The sequence below is a fragment of the Carassius gibelio genome, chromosome A23, assembly GCF_023724105.1.
Source record: "Carassius gibelio isolate Cgi1373 ecotype wild population from Czech Republic chromosome A23, carGib1.2-hapl.c, whole genome shotgun sequence".
NCBI lineage: Eukaryota > Metazoa > Chordata > Actinopteri > Cypriniformes > Cyprinidae > Carassius > Carassius gibelio.
Window position 1 is genome coordinate 2,046,687 of NC_068393.1, and position 11,531 is coordinate 2,058,217.

At 41.7% G+C, this 11,531-nt stretch overlaps 1 protein-coding gene, 1 non-coding gene and 1 pseudogene across 5 annotated transcripts in view; all 3 read left to right on the plus strand.

Moving 5' to 3' along the window:
* The window catches only part of LOC127944816 (uncharacterized), a 155,586-nt gene that overhangs the window by 108,596 nt on the left and 35,459 nt on the right, over positions 1-11,531 (plus strand). Inside the window, exon 5 of one of the 4 annotated variants that reach the window (XR_008150442.1) lies at positions 2,194-2,210. The exons of the other annotated variants lie outside the window; for them this stretch is intronic. The gene's annotated coding sequence lies outside the window, so the exon portion shown is untranslated. Of the gene's footprint in view, positions 1-2,193; positions 2,211-11,531 lie in introns of those variants that run through there. 4 annotated transcript variants of the gene reach the window in all.
* Positions 2,542-2,718, plus strand: LOC127945614 (uncharacterized; annotated as a pseudogene).
* LOC127945366 (U1 spliceosomal RNA) lies at positions 3,067-3,230 on the plus strand. The gene has a single exon (XR_008150701.1). It is a non-coding gene; the product is annotated as a U1 spliceosomal RNA (small nuclear RNA).

Consider the following 11,531-nt stretch of genomic DNA (forward strand, 5'->3'; position numbering starts at 1 on the left):
TTGGCGGGAATTTCAAATTCCCAGCCGGCCTCAGGGATTGGGCAGGAAGGAGGAAGTGGGGCGGCCACAGGGGCGGAGGCAACGGAACAGGAAGTGGTAATGGAAGGAGAGGAAAGTGAGGAAGAATCACTGGTAACAGTTTCGGATGGGGTGGAAGAATCCACCGGGAGTGAGACAGAGTGTTCACTCCCTAATGCTCAGGTGCAAAAAAGACCTGCGGGGTCTCCTCTGATTGTAACGGAGGAGAAAAAATCTAGGGCAGCATATAAGCTCGATAGTTCCGACTCGGTAGATCTGGAGCGCATGTGGCCCGTAGAGTCCCCAAATGAGGTTTCCTTTTTGCACATTAAGCTAACAGCATCATCGCCAAAGGAGCCACAAGAGGTTCCCTCTGTGGCCTCTGAAGCGACAGGCATTTGCCCTCCTGACCTCAGCTCATCTGGGGAAAAGGAAAGACAAATGCTACAAGATGTAACATGATTTTAATCATATTTTTGTAGTCTTTTTATTGTCTTCTGTTTTAAATGCCTCATACCTTTTTAACCCTACTGCTCATGGCCCTCACCATCTCTACTATCAATGTCAGAAGTGTGAGGTCCACCATTAGAGCACAGAGTATTTTGTCCCTTTTAAAATCTTTTAAGTCAGATTTGTTTTTATTACAAGAGTGTTCTCTGCCCTTTTTAACTAGGTACACAAAAATGGAAGAGCTATGGTCCGCAGGAGCCTCCATATGGAGCGGATCAAATTTTAACAAAAACGACGGAGTTGCGGTTTTAATTAATAATCCTAACATCTTGGTGAAGAGCAGCACTGTGGTGAGGCAAGGCCGGGCACTTTTAGTAAATCTGACCTTTTTAGACAGGGATTTTATTGTTCTTAATGTATATGGTTTTACGGAAAAGAACGAAAGATATGAGCTTTTAGAAGACTTGCAACCCCACATGCTAGGTAGGGCTCCCCTAATGGTAGCAGGGGTTTTTAATTGTGTTTTATCTAAAACAGACAGGAAAAGGGTAGGGGAGGATTTCAGAGTGGACAAAACATTGGTTTTATTGCAGGGTTTAGTCAGAGATTTTAATTTAGTCGACTGTTTTAAAATTTTGCATCAAAGAGAGGAGGGCTTCACCTGGTTCAGTGGTGATGGTACCAAAGCCTCTCGAATCGACTACGTGTTTACAAGGGACTGCCCGCCAACCGATGCTACATTAACCCCCCTTTTTTTCTCTGATCACATGATGCTGTCTTGCACCCTTTCACTGCCCATGGGTGTGACGGTATTGATTTGGTTTTTAAAGACAACGATTTTAAGATTTTAGGCGTTAAATTTGATAAAGACGGGGGTGGACGGGAAAACTGGACTGACTTGTTAGGGAAAGTTAGGAAAAGACTGGGGTTTTGGGGACTAAGACAGATGACGATGGAAGGCAAGGTTTTAATTTTTAAATCTGTGATTTTACCTCTGATTTTACTTGTCTGTTCTCCAGAACAGGCACAAGGACTTATCGTGGATGGTGGCTCATGAGATCCTCCCGGTCAGGGCGGTTATGCACTCCAGAGGCATGGCCAAAAACCCCATCTGCCCGCGGTCCGGCTGCAATTCCCCGGAGACCGTCCACCACCTGCTCTGGGAGTGCAGCACTGCGCGGGACCTGTGGGCCAAGACCGGCCCCCTGTATTTCCCGTGCCTACCAGCGGGTGGGGCCCAGTTCGGGTACCAGCTCGCCATCCTTGGGGTGGGCCGGGGCTTGAAGGACTTGACGGCACAGAAATTTACCTCGCTCTGGCTCACCCTCAACGTCATCAAGGATGCCATCTGGGCCACCAGAAACCTGCTGGTGGGGAAGCGCGTTACAGTAACCCTCCATGCATGCGAGCTAAAGGTAACATCAATGCTGCAGGGGTACCGGACGACGATATTCGGACGGGGGGGCCGGGATCGCACGGAGAGTGTCCCGGCAGGCACCGACCCTGGCCGCCCGTAGATGCACCCTCACCACTCTGGCTACGGGAACAGCGGGCCAGCGGGCCAGCGGGCCGGAGGAGAGGAGATCTCCGCTGAGTCCATAAAGTAGCATCTCATGTCCCTGTTCTGGAGAGTGGGGTGATGACCCACTTGATAAGGACTCACCCCCGGTCTTGAACAATAGATGATTTTTAATTGGTGTTTTTTATTGTTTTATCATAAAAGAGGTTTTATTAACATATATATATATATATATATATATATATATATATATATATATATATATATATATATATATATATATATATATATATACGAGGCTTGTTTGCTTTTTTAAAAATTTGTATTTTACTTTTGGAACTGACCGCACCTTTTAAACACACCTCAATAATGGACTTTTAAAAACAAGCAAAACACTGTGGTTTTAATCAAATGCTTTTTAACAATGATTGTTTCTTTCATTTTACCATGTGTATTTATTATATATTATATTGCTTGTTTTAATGTGTGATTAAAAAGAAAATGTTGTGTGAAAAAGAAAAAATGCAAATGGAAAAAATGTAAATGGTGACAATAAAACTTTTTCGAAAGGAAAAAAATCTGTTCTTATCAGTTTAATATCTGATACGTCCCCCATCCGGGGACTACATATTAAATGGATTTTTAGATCACGGAGCTGGAGCCGGGGCTTGCTCCGTCCACTCCATGCATCGGCCTGGTATTGCAGTGTCTCCAGGAACGGTGTGCTTTCCCTTTTTGCATAGCAGAAGAAGGAATGAGAGCTGCCATTGCAGATGCTGTGGTTTATTGCAAACTTTTTTCCTGATCTTTTTCCTGTCTTGGAGTCTTCCACTAACGATGCACCCACCTGAGGTCTTGAAGTCTTTCACAGACGAGGTGACGCATCGAATCAGGTGTGTTTGTTTAAAGAGAGTCATCTAAAACTGGCGTTGGGAAGCACCGGCCCATGAGCTTGGCAGTTTCCAGGCCAGTAACGGAAGGCACCCGTCCTTCCTTTCCTGGAGGGGGGGCGGAGGGCTAACCGTTGGTGAGGATGGTAGAAATGCAAATCACACCTCTGGCTGACCGCCTGGGCCTTCATACTTACCTGGCAGGGGAGACACCATGATCAAGAAGGCGGTTCACCCAGGGCGAGGCTTGTCCATTGCACTCCGGCCATGCTGACCCCTGCGAATTCCCCAAATGCGGGAATCTCGACTGCATAATTTATGGTAGTGGGGGACTGCGTTCGCGCTCTCCCCTGAAATTGTTGGTGAAACAAAGCAGAAGAGGTTTTTACAGTTTTTTATTTATTTTCGTTTCAGAATGGGGAGTTCTGTCACATGCGAGATATGTGTTGTGCGCCTGTGAAACAAAGTCACTTGCGCTCTTGAAAAATCGGACCCTGGGGGGTAGTTTAGTTCGAACATAGCGCAGACCTTACTTTGAAAGTAGATTGGACTGACTGCAGCCTAGCTGTAACTGTCTCCATGTTGTTTGGTTGTCCTTTTTTTCGATTCGTATTAATTTTGTTGTCGCTTACAGCGACACCTAGTGCCCTGTCGCCGCGCCCTTTTTCACCTGGCCTCGGACTGAGCCCCTGCACAGGTGTGCCGATTTGGGTGAAGGGATCTCACTCCTTCCTGGAGTTATAGCCATTCGAGCCACCTCGGACACGCCACCTTAGCACGTTTTGAGGTCCCCTCGCCAAGGTGAATGGAAATTTCCTCTTTTTTTGGATGATTATTGACACTCAGACTCCAGAGAAGCTTTCTGTGCTGATTTGGGTGGGACTGGGCCAAATACCTGGCGCCAGGTTGCAAAAGAAGGTTTTCGACAAAATCCAAAATACCCGAAAATTTCGTCCGAGCGATGGGCCAATCTGAGACCTGCGTCTCGTTCGGCTCGAGCCAAGGATTCCGGTGACATAAGGCACGTGGCTCTGCGACCAACCGTTTGGGAGTTACGAGCGATCACGTACTTTCCGTCAGGCCGATCCGGACGAGGCCCGGTGACGTTGTAGACAGGGGAGGGTACTACCCAGATAGCACACTTACGTCTGCAAGATGTCTGTTAAAGAACTGTTGATCTGGAAAGCATCTGCCATCTACAAACGTCTGACATACGCCTTTCAGATGTCAGTTTTATATACCTTCTAAATCATAAACATCTAAAAGACATCTAATTGACATCTAATTGACATCTATCTGACATCTAAAAGGCAGTGTTGTGGAGTAACTAGTTACATGTAACAGCATTACGTAATTTAATTACAAAATGAATGTAACTGTAATTAGTTACAGTTACGAAGAAAAAATTAGTAATTAAATTAAAGTTACTTATGAAATTTTTAACGATTACAAAGGCAATTACATTTGAATATTTACACACATCCACATCCAGATTTCACTGATTTCTTTCCCAAATTGCACTGACTATTCTGAGACATACGCCCTAATAATTTCCAGAATTTTAACAGAATTTTTTTTTTTCCTAGTCCACCCTTCCTGTAAATTAATGGCAAAAACATGCAGTTTCATTTAATACACATAGGCCTACTGAAGCTTTCAGTGTTGTCAGCCTCTGCCGCCTCAATATAGGAGTACATGAGCACATAAACATAATTTCTAGAACTGCTCTGTGTCACGTCATGCATTTTACCTATCATATCATATACAAAGAGACAGCAGTTTAAAAAAACAATGTTTCAGGAGTTTATTATACAGGAATGACACATGCTTATTAGATAACTGTATTTGAGTTGATGTATATGTTTTTATTCATTATTATTTAATTTTCACAAATTTAGAAAAGTAATCTAAAAGTACTCAAAAGTAATTAGTTACATTACTTTAATAAAGTAATTGAAAAAGTTATACTACTATAACATTTTAAACAGGGTAACTTGTAATCTGTAACCTATTACATTTCCAAAGTAACCTTCCAAACACTGCTAAAAGGAGACGTCCAATAGACGTATTGCAGATGAGCAAACAGCCTTAAAACTACATCTTGCAGATGTAAATTCATATGTCAAATAGACGTCTCCTAGATGTATGTGTGCTATCAGGGTACCATCCCCCAGCGTTTTTAGGTCTCCCAAAACTTACCAAAGCCGAGATGGGCATCGCCGTGTCCGGCTTCCTCCCTGCTGCGTCTTAGCAGCATCGCTTCTCGGCCTTTTGGCTAAGATCAAGTGCAAGTGGCATGACCGCAGTACTTGGAGGCTAAAGTTTTGAGAAAGAGTGGTGAAGAGATGGCGGAAGGAATTTTTGAGAGAAGGATAAAGAACACGACAAGACTCTACTGGGAAGGATCCAGAGAAGAAGAAATGCCAGAAAGGGAGGAATTCATCCAAAAAGTCATCATCGATGTGTTGAAGATTGAGCCTCCGGGGATTCTTGGAATTCAAAGAAATGGTAAAGACAAGTATTTTGATGTCACGATGAAAAACAGTATTTTGTTCCAGGGATTTTTGGAAAAGTTCAGAGAAAAGGAAGGTGAGCATCCTCTGGATAAGTTTCGAATGCAGTCTTTGGGGAGAAATAATTTCCGGATTTTGTCAATCAATATGTTTGACATGAACATGGAAGATGAAGAGGTGGAATCTTTTCTTCGAAACCATGTAAGAATAATATCTACGGCAAGGTACAGAAGAGACAGATTTGGGGTGTGGAATGGACAAAGGCAGTATCAAGTGTTACTCAACGAGGACCCAGCTGGTTTTCAGGGTTATCATCATCCTCCGGCCAGTTTTAAGATTGTAGGGGTAAGGGGATACATAGTGTATTCTGGTCAGCCTCAATATTGTAGGAGATGTCAGGAATTTGGACACTTGGAATACCAGTGCAATATAAGATGTCTGAATTGTAAAGATCCGGGTCATGCTGCTTCGGAGTGTCCAAAACCTAAAGTGTGCAAAGAGTGTGGGGCTACTGATCATCTCTTCAAGACATGCCCAAAACGAAAAAGAACGTATGCCAGTGCAGCAAGAGGAGAAGAAGGAACAGACCTTAGGCCCATTGAGGTTGTTATTAAGGAAATACAGGCATACCATGGAGTTTCTACTGGCCAAAATGAGGAAGTAAGCCATATAGGTTCACCCACAGATACAGAAATAATAGAGGGTGTGAGAGAGGTTTCAGCAAGGAGCTCTGTTTCAGGCCTTGTCCCAGCTGAGCTAACAAATCCAGCCATTGAGGAGTCGGAGAAAATGGAAGAGGAGGGTGGTGAGTTACAAGATACAGTGATTTCAGACACCTTCCACCATAAAATCAATACTTCCTGGGGTGACAGAACTGAGGATGAGAAAGAGCAAGGAGCTGAAGAGTCTTGGAAGTTTGCTCTTAAATAAAATAAAAGGAAATTAGAAGGAAACGAGGAAGAAAACAAGATAGAGATATCAAATTTGTTTAGTGCATTGGATCATCGGATGGATGATGAGGGGTCTTTGGGCTTACCTGAGATTGCGGGTGTGTCATCGATGCCTAGATCCCCGATAGTGCCTCCTTTATCAACATCGGAGGAGGAGGTGGAGGTAGTGGAGGCAGGGTTGCTGTCTGGTGGTTACCTATCGAGGGAAGATGTGGAGTTTTTTAGAGGGACCACTGGGTTTATAGAAGAGACAGACAATGGGAAAGGAAATGGAAAGAAAAAGAAAACATTACCTGCTGATCTTCATAAATGACGGACTTGAAATTTGTATCCCTCAATGTGAGAGGTCTGAAAGATGCTGGAAAGAGGGGTGCTTTGTTTTTTTCCTTGTCATCCATGGACTTTGAGGTGGCATTCCTACAAGAGTGTCATCTGAAGGGTGAAGAAGATACAATAACTTTCACTAAAGAATGGACTGCTGGGGTTTCATATTGGAGTATTGGGAATGTGCATTCGGATGGGCTGGGGATTGTGTTTAAGAATAATAGATTTATGATAGAGAACTATGTATCACTGGTGCCGGGGAGATTACAATGTTTAGATGCACGATGGGGTGAGTATAGATTTCGCTTTATTAATGTATATGCACCCTGTGTTAGAAGTAAACGATTGGATTTTTTCAAAAACTTACCAATTTTGTGGGATACCAATAAATGTGTAATAATGGGAGGAGATTTTAATATAACTTTGGATAGTTTGGAAAAAAATGGGGAAGTTGACTTTTCAGGGATTTATTTAAAAAAGGAATTAAAAGAGCATTCCTTACAGGATGCATATAGGAAAGGTAATAAAGACGATTCAGGGTTTACATGGGGTAATACGAGGGGGAATAGAGGTAGACTAGACTATTTTTTTATAACACATGGGATAGAAATAAAAGAGTTGAGGATTTTACCATGTTGGTGTTCAGATCACGAAATGGTGTTAGTCACAATAGTAAATAATGAGGTAAATATGGGTAAGGGTTATTGGAAAATGAATATTAGTTTACTGGAAGATGATATCTTTAAAAAGGAATTTAAAGAGTTTTACAAATTATGGCAAGAGTTTAAAGTGGGGTATGTATCACTTTTAGAATGGTGGGAAGTGTTGAAAATAGAAATAGCTGGTTTTTGCATAAGATATACAGAAAAGAAAAGAAGACAGGAAAGAAAGGAGATCTGGAGGGACAATAACAGATTGCAAAAAATAATGGCAAATCGAAATGGAGGGTTAGAGGTGAGAGAGGAGGAAATTGTGGAGATAAAAGGGAAAATTAAAAGGTACTATACTAAAAAGGCAAAGGAGTTTGCATTTTTAGCAAAGATAGAAGAAAGGGAAAAAGATGAAAAAGTAACTAAATATTTTTTTCAAACAATAAAACAGAAACAAAAAGGGGAAATAATTGATGGGTTTATGTTAGAGAAAGGAGAGGTTAAAGGGAAAGAAAACATATTTAAGTATGTTTGTGCTTTTTATAAGGAACTTTTTTCTAAAAGAGAGGTAGATGGGAGGAAGGGAGAGGAATTATTGGGAGGTATAAAGAGAGCTTTATCCGAGGAACATAGAGAGGGAATAGAAGGTGAGATTAAGGAAGAGGAAATTAAAGCAGCCCTTACTTCCATGAAAGGAAATAAAACACCAGGGGGGGATGGGTTGCCTAAAGAGTTTTATGGGTGCTTCTGGGACATAATAAAAAGAGATTTGGTTTCGGTATACAGGGAGGTGTATAAGACAGGTAAGCTAATTGGGTCTATGAGCACTGGGGTTATACACTTAATCCACAAGAAAGGTGAAAAAAAAGATATTAGAAATTGGAGACCAATAAATGTATTAACAACTGATTATAAAATTCTAAGCAAATGTTTAACAAATAGGTTACGGGAGGTGATGGCAGTATTAGTGAATCCAGATCAAACTTGTGGGGTTAAGGGAAGGTCTGGCTCCTTGAATTTATTACTCATAAGAGATATCATTAGCTGGGTGGAGGAGAGGGATCTGCCTTTCTGCATACTGAGTCTAGACCAGGAGAAAGCCTTTGATAGGGTTAATCATGAATTTTTATTTAAAGTGTTAGAGAAAATGAATGTTGGGGAAAGGTTTATTTCATGGGTAAATGTCCTATATAATAAAGTATATAGTAGGGTGAAGATAAATGGGCTTTTGAGTGAGCCGATTGAACAAAAGGGTGGAGTGAGGCAGGGATGTCCACTGTCTCCATTGTTATATGTCTTGTTTATAGAGCCTTTGGCAGAAAGAATAAGGAATGAGCAACACATTGAGGGAGTACACATTCCAGGAGGTTTGGGTGAACGGGTAAAAGTAGCTCAGTATGCAGACGATACAACTGTATTTATATCTACAGATAGAGGGCTGGAGAAAATTGTACAAATATTGGGAATGTATTGTGCAGCTACTGGCTCGGCCATAAACCATGCCAAATCAACATTAATGTATTGTGGAAAATGGAAAGGAAGGAAAGAAGTGAGGTATGGTTTTTCGGTGTGTCCTACGGGAATCAAAATTTTAGGGGTTAAATTTTATCATAAAGATTCGGCTAAATTAAATTGGGAGGAAAAAATTGAGAGGGTGAAAAAGAAATTGAATATTTGGAAGTGCAGAAAGCTTAGCATTACGGGGAAGGGGTTAGTAGTTAAGATAGACCTGTTGTCTAGTTTGATTTACTTAGCCCTAATCTTTCCAATTCCTACCAAAAGTAAATTAATTTTGACTAGGTTGGTCTTTTCATTTATATGGGGAGGGAAGTACGAACCTGTTAAGAGGGAACAGATGTACCTAGAGGTAGAAGAGGGAGGTAGAGAGGTGGTGTGTATTCCTTTAAAGTTAGAAGTACTGTACGTTTGTTTTTTATGTAAGATACTAATAGACAATGTGCAGCATAAAGCTACGTATTTTGTAAAATTGTGGGCAGCTTTGCCTTTAAGGAAAATTGTTCCCTTAGACAATAGAGGACCAAAGGCTGATAGTAGACCTTGGCAATATGAAAAGTTAATTTTGTTTTTAAGAGCACATCCTGGGTGTAAAAAGAAAGAGTTACTAAAAAATCATAAACAATTATATCAAGATTTAAAAGGAAAAATGGTAGTAACACAAAAAGCAGAATTGAGTAAGAAAAAAAATAAGTGGGAATGTATTCAACATAAAGATTTAAGTAATGAGAGGAAGGATTTGAATTGGCTGGCAGCATTGAATAGATTGCCGGTGAGAGAAAGATTATATAATCAAGGATCCACATGTATTAGAAGTTGTCCAAGAGGTTGTTCATGGGTTGAGACTCTGCAACATGTTTTTTGGGAAAGTTATTTAGCTCATTGTTTTTGGAAAAGAACACAACAATTGTTAAGGTTAGTAATAATAGATATTGTTTTGAATCCTGACTTAATTATAAGAGGAGAAGGGTTGGTACAGTTTGAAAAAAGGGAAATAATTTGGTGCATAATAAGTATCGGTAAAGAGATATTGTGGGAAGAAAGAAAAGCTCAAGTAAAAAAGAAAAAAGAAGGTAGAACATCAAAACAGTTGTGGTATGAGTTGAAATACAAAGTGTTAATGGAAACTAAAATGTGGAAAATAAGGATGGAAAAAGAGAAATATATGTTTTTGTGGGGTGAAGTGGAAAAATATTGTAAATAAAAAAAAATAAAAAATAAAATAAAAAAAATCTGTTCTTACCGCTTCTCGGTCTTTTGGCTAAGATCAAGTATCTTGTCGGATGGTTGAGACTGCGATCGCCTCTTGGAGGTTTCCTGACTCGTGAGATCCTTTCATATCTTGAGTCACACAACTTCGAGAGGTATATTGAACTCTGCTGCTTCGGGCTCCAACAAGTTTTAAGGTAAGGTCTTTTAATTATTTATTTTGTTATTTATTGTTGTTTTAAGTTTTTAGGCTGTTGGTGCCTCCATCATGTCGGCTGCCTGTGCCGGCGTGCGGAGGCACCACAGCGTGCGTTTTTTATTCAGGCAGGGTGAGGGGAAGCTCCTGGGAATGTCCCGTATGGACTTTTCCAGGAAGCTGATCCAAAAGACCTTAGCTTTTAAATGTGACGACCTGAATTGTTTGATGACTCTGCCCTTGAACAAAGGATTTGATGTTAGTTTTAAAACCGCTTCCCTACTTAATGACTTTTGGCAAAGGTTTGAATCAGTTAAAGCCCAGTTCTCCATGTTCACTGTTGAGAAACTTTCTGATAACACACTTAAAACTGTGATTGTCAGGATGTTCAATGAAACCGTGACTGGAGATGATATTTGTGTTTGGTTGGGTAGATTTTGCACTGTTCGAGGCCAGCCTGTCAAAGTGTTAGATGAAGATGGCATTTGGACATGCTCCTGGCGAATTCCCATTAAACAATGGGAAGACGCTGGGGGCTACCAGGGCCTGAAACATCTGCCTTCCATGATTGTGCTCGGAGAGAACAGAGGCTACATACATTATCAAGGAATGCCCAAACTCTGCAGAAAGTGTGGAAGGTTTGGTCATCTAGCTGAAGCATGCCAAGAGTTAATCTGTGGGAAGTGTAGAGAAATTGGTCACAGTTTTGATGACTGTACCAATGGCAGACGGTGCAATCTTTGTGGAGAAACAAACCATCTCTACAGAGACTGCCCTAAAAGTTTTGCCAACAAGCTAAAAATGGCCGCCCCACATGGGCAACAAACGAAGGAACAAAGGAGAGAGGAGGCGGTCCCTGAGGTTTTGGCGGGAATTTCAAATTCCCAGCCGGCCTCAGGGATTGGGCAGGAAGGAGGAAGTGGGGCGGCCACAGGGGCGGAGGCAACGGAACAGGAAGTGGTAATGGAAGGAGAGGAAAGTGAGGAAGAATCACTGGTAACAGTTTCGGATGGGGTGGAAGAATCCACCGGGAGTGAGACAGAGTGTTCACTCCCTAATGCTCAGGTGCAAAAAAGACCTGCGGGGTCTCCTCTGATTGTAACGGAGGAGAAAAAATCTAGGGCAGCATATAAGCTCGATAGTTCCGACTCGGTAGATCTGGAGCGCATGTGGCCCGTAGAGTCCCCAAATGAGGTTTCCTTTTTGCACATTAAGCTAACAGCATCATCGCCAAAGGAGCCACAAGAGGTTCCCTCTGTGGCCTCTGAAGCGACAGGCATTTGCCCTCCTGACCTCA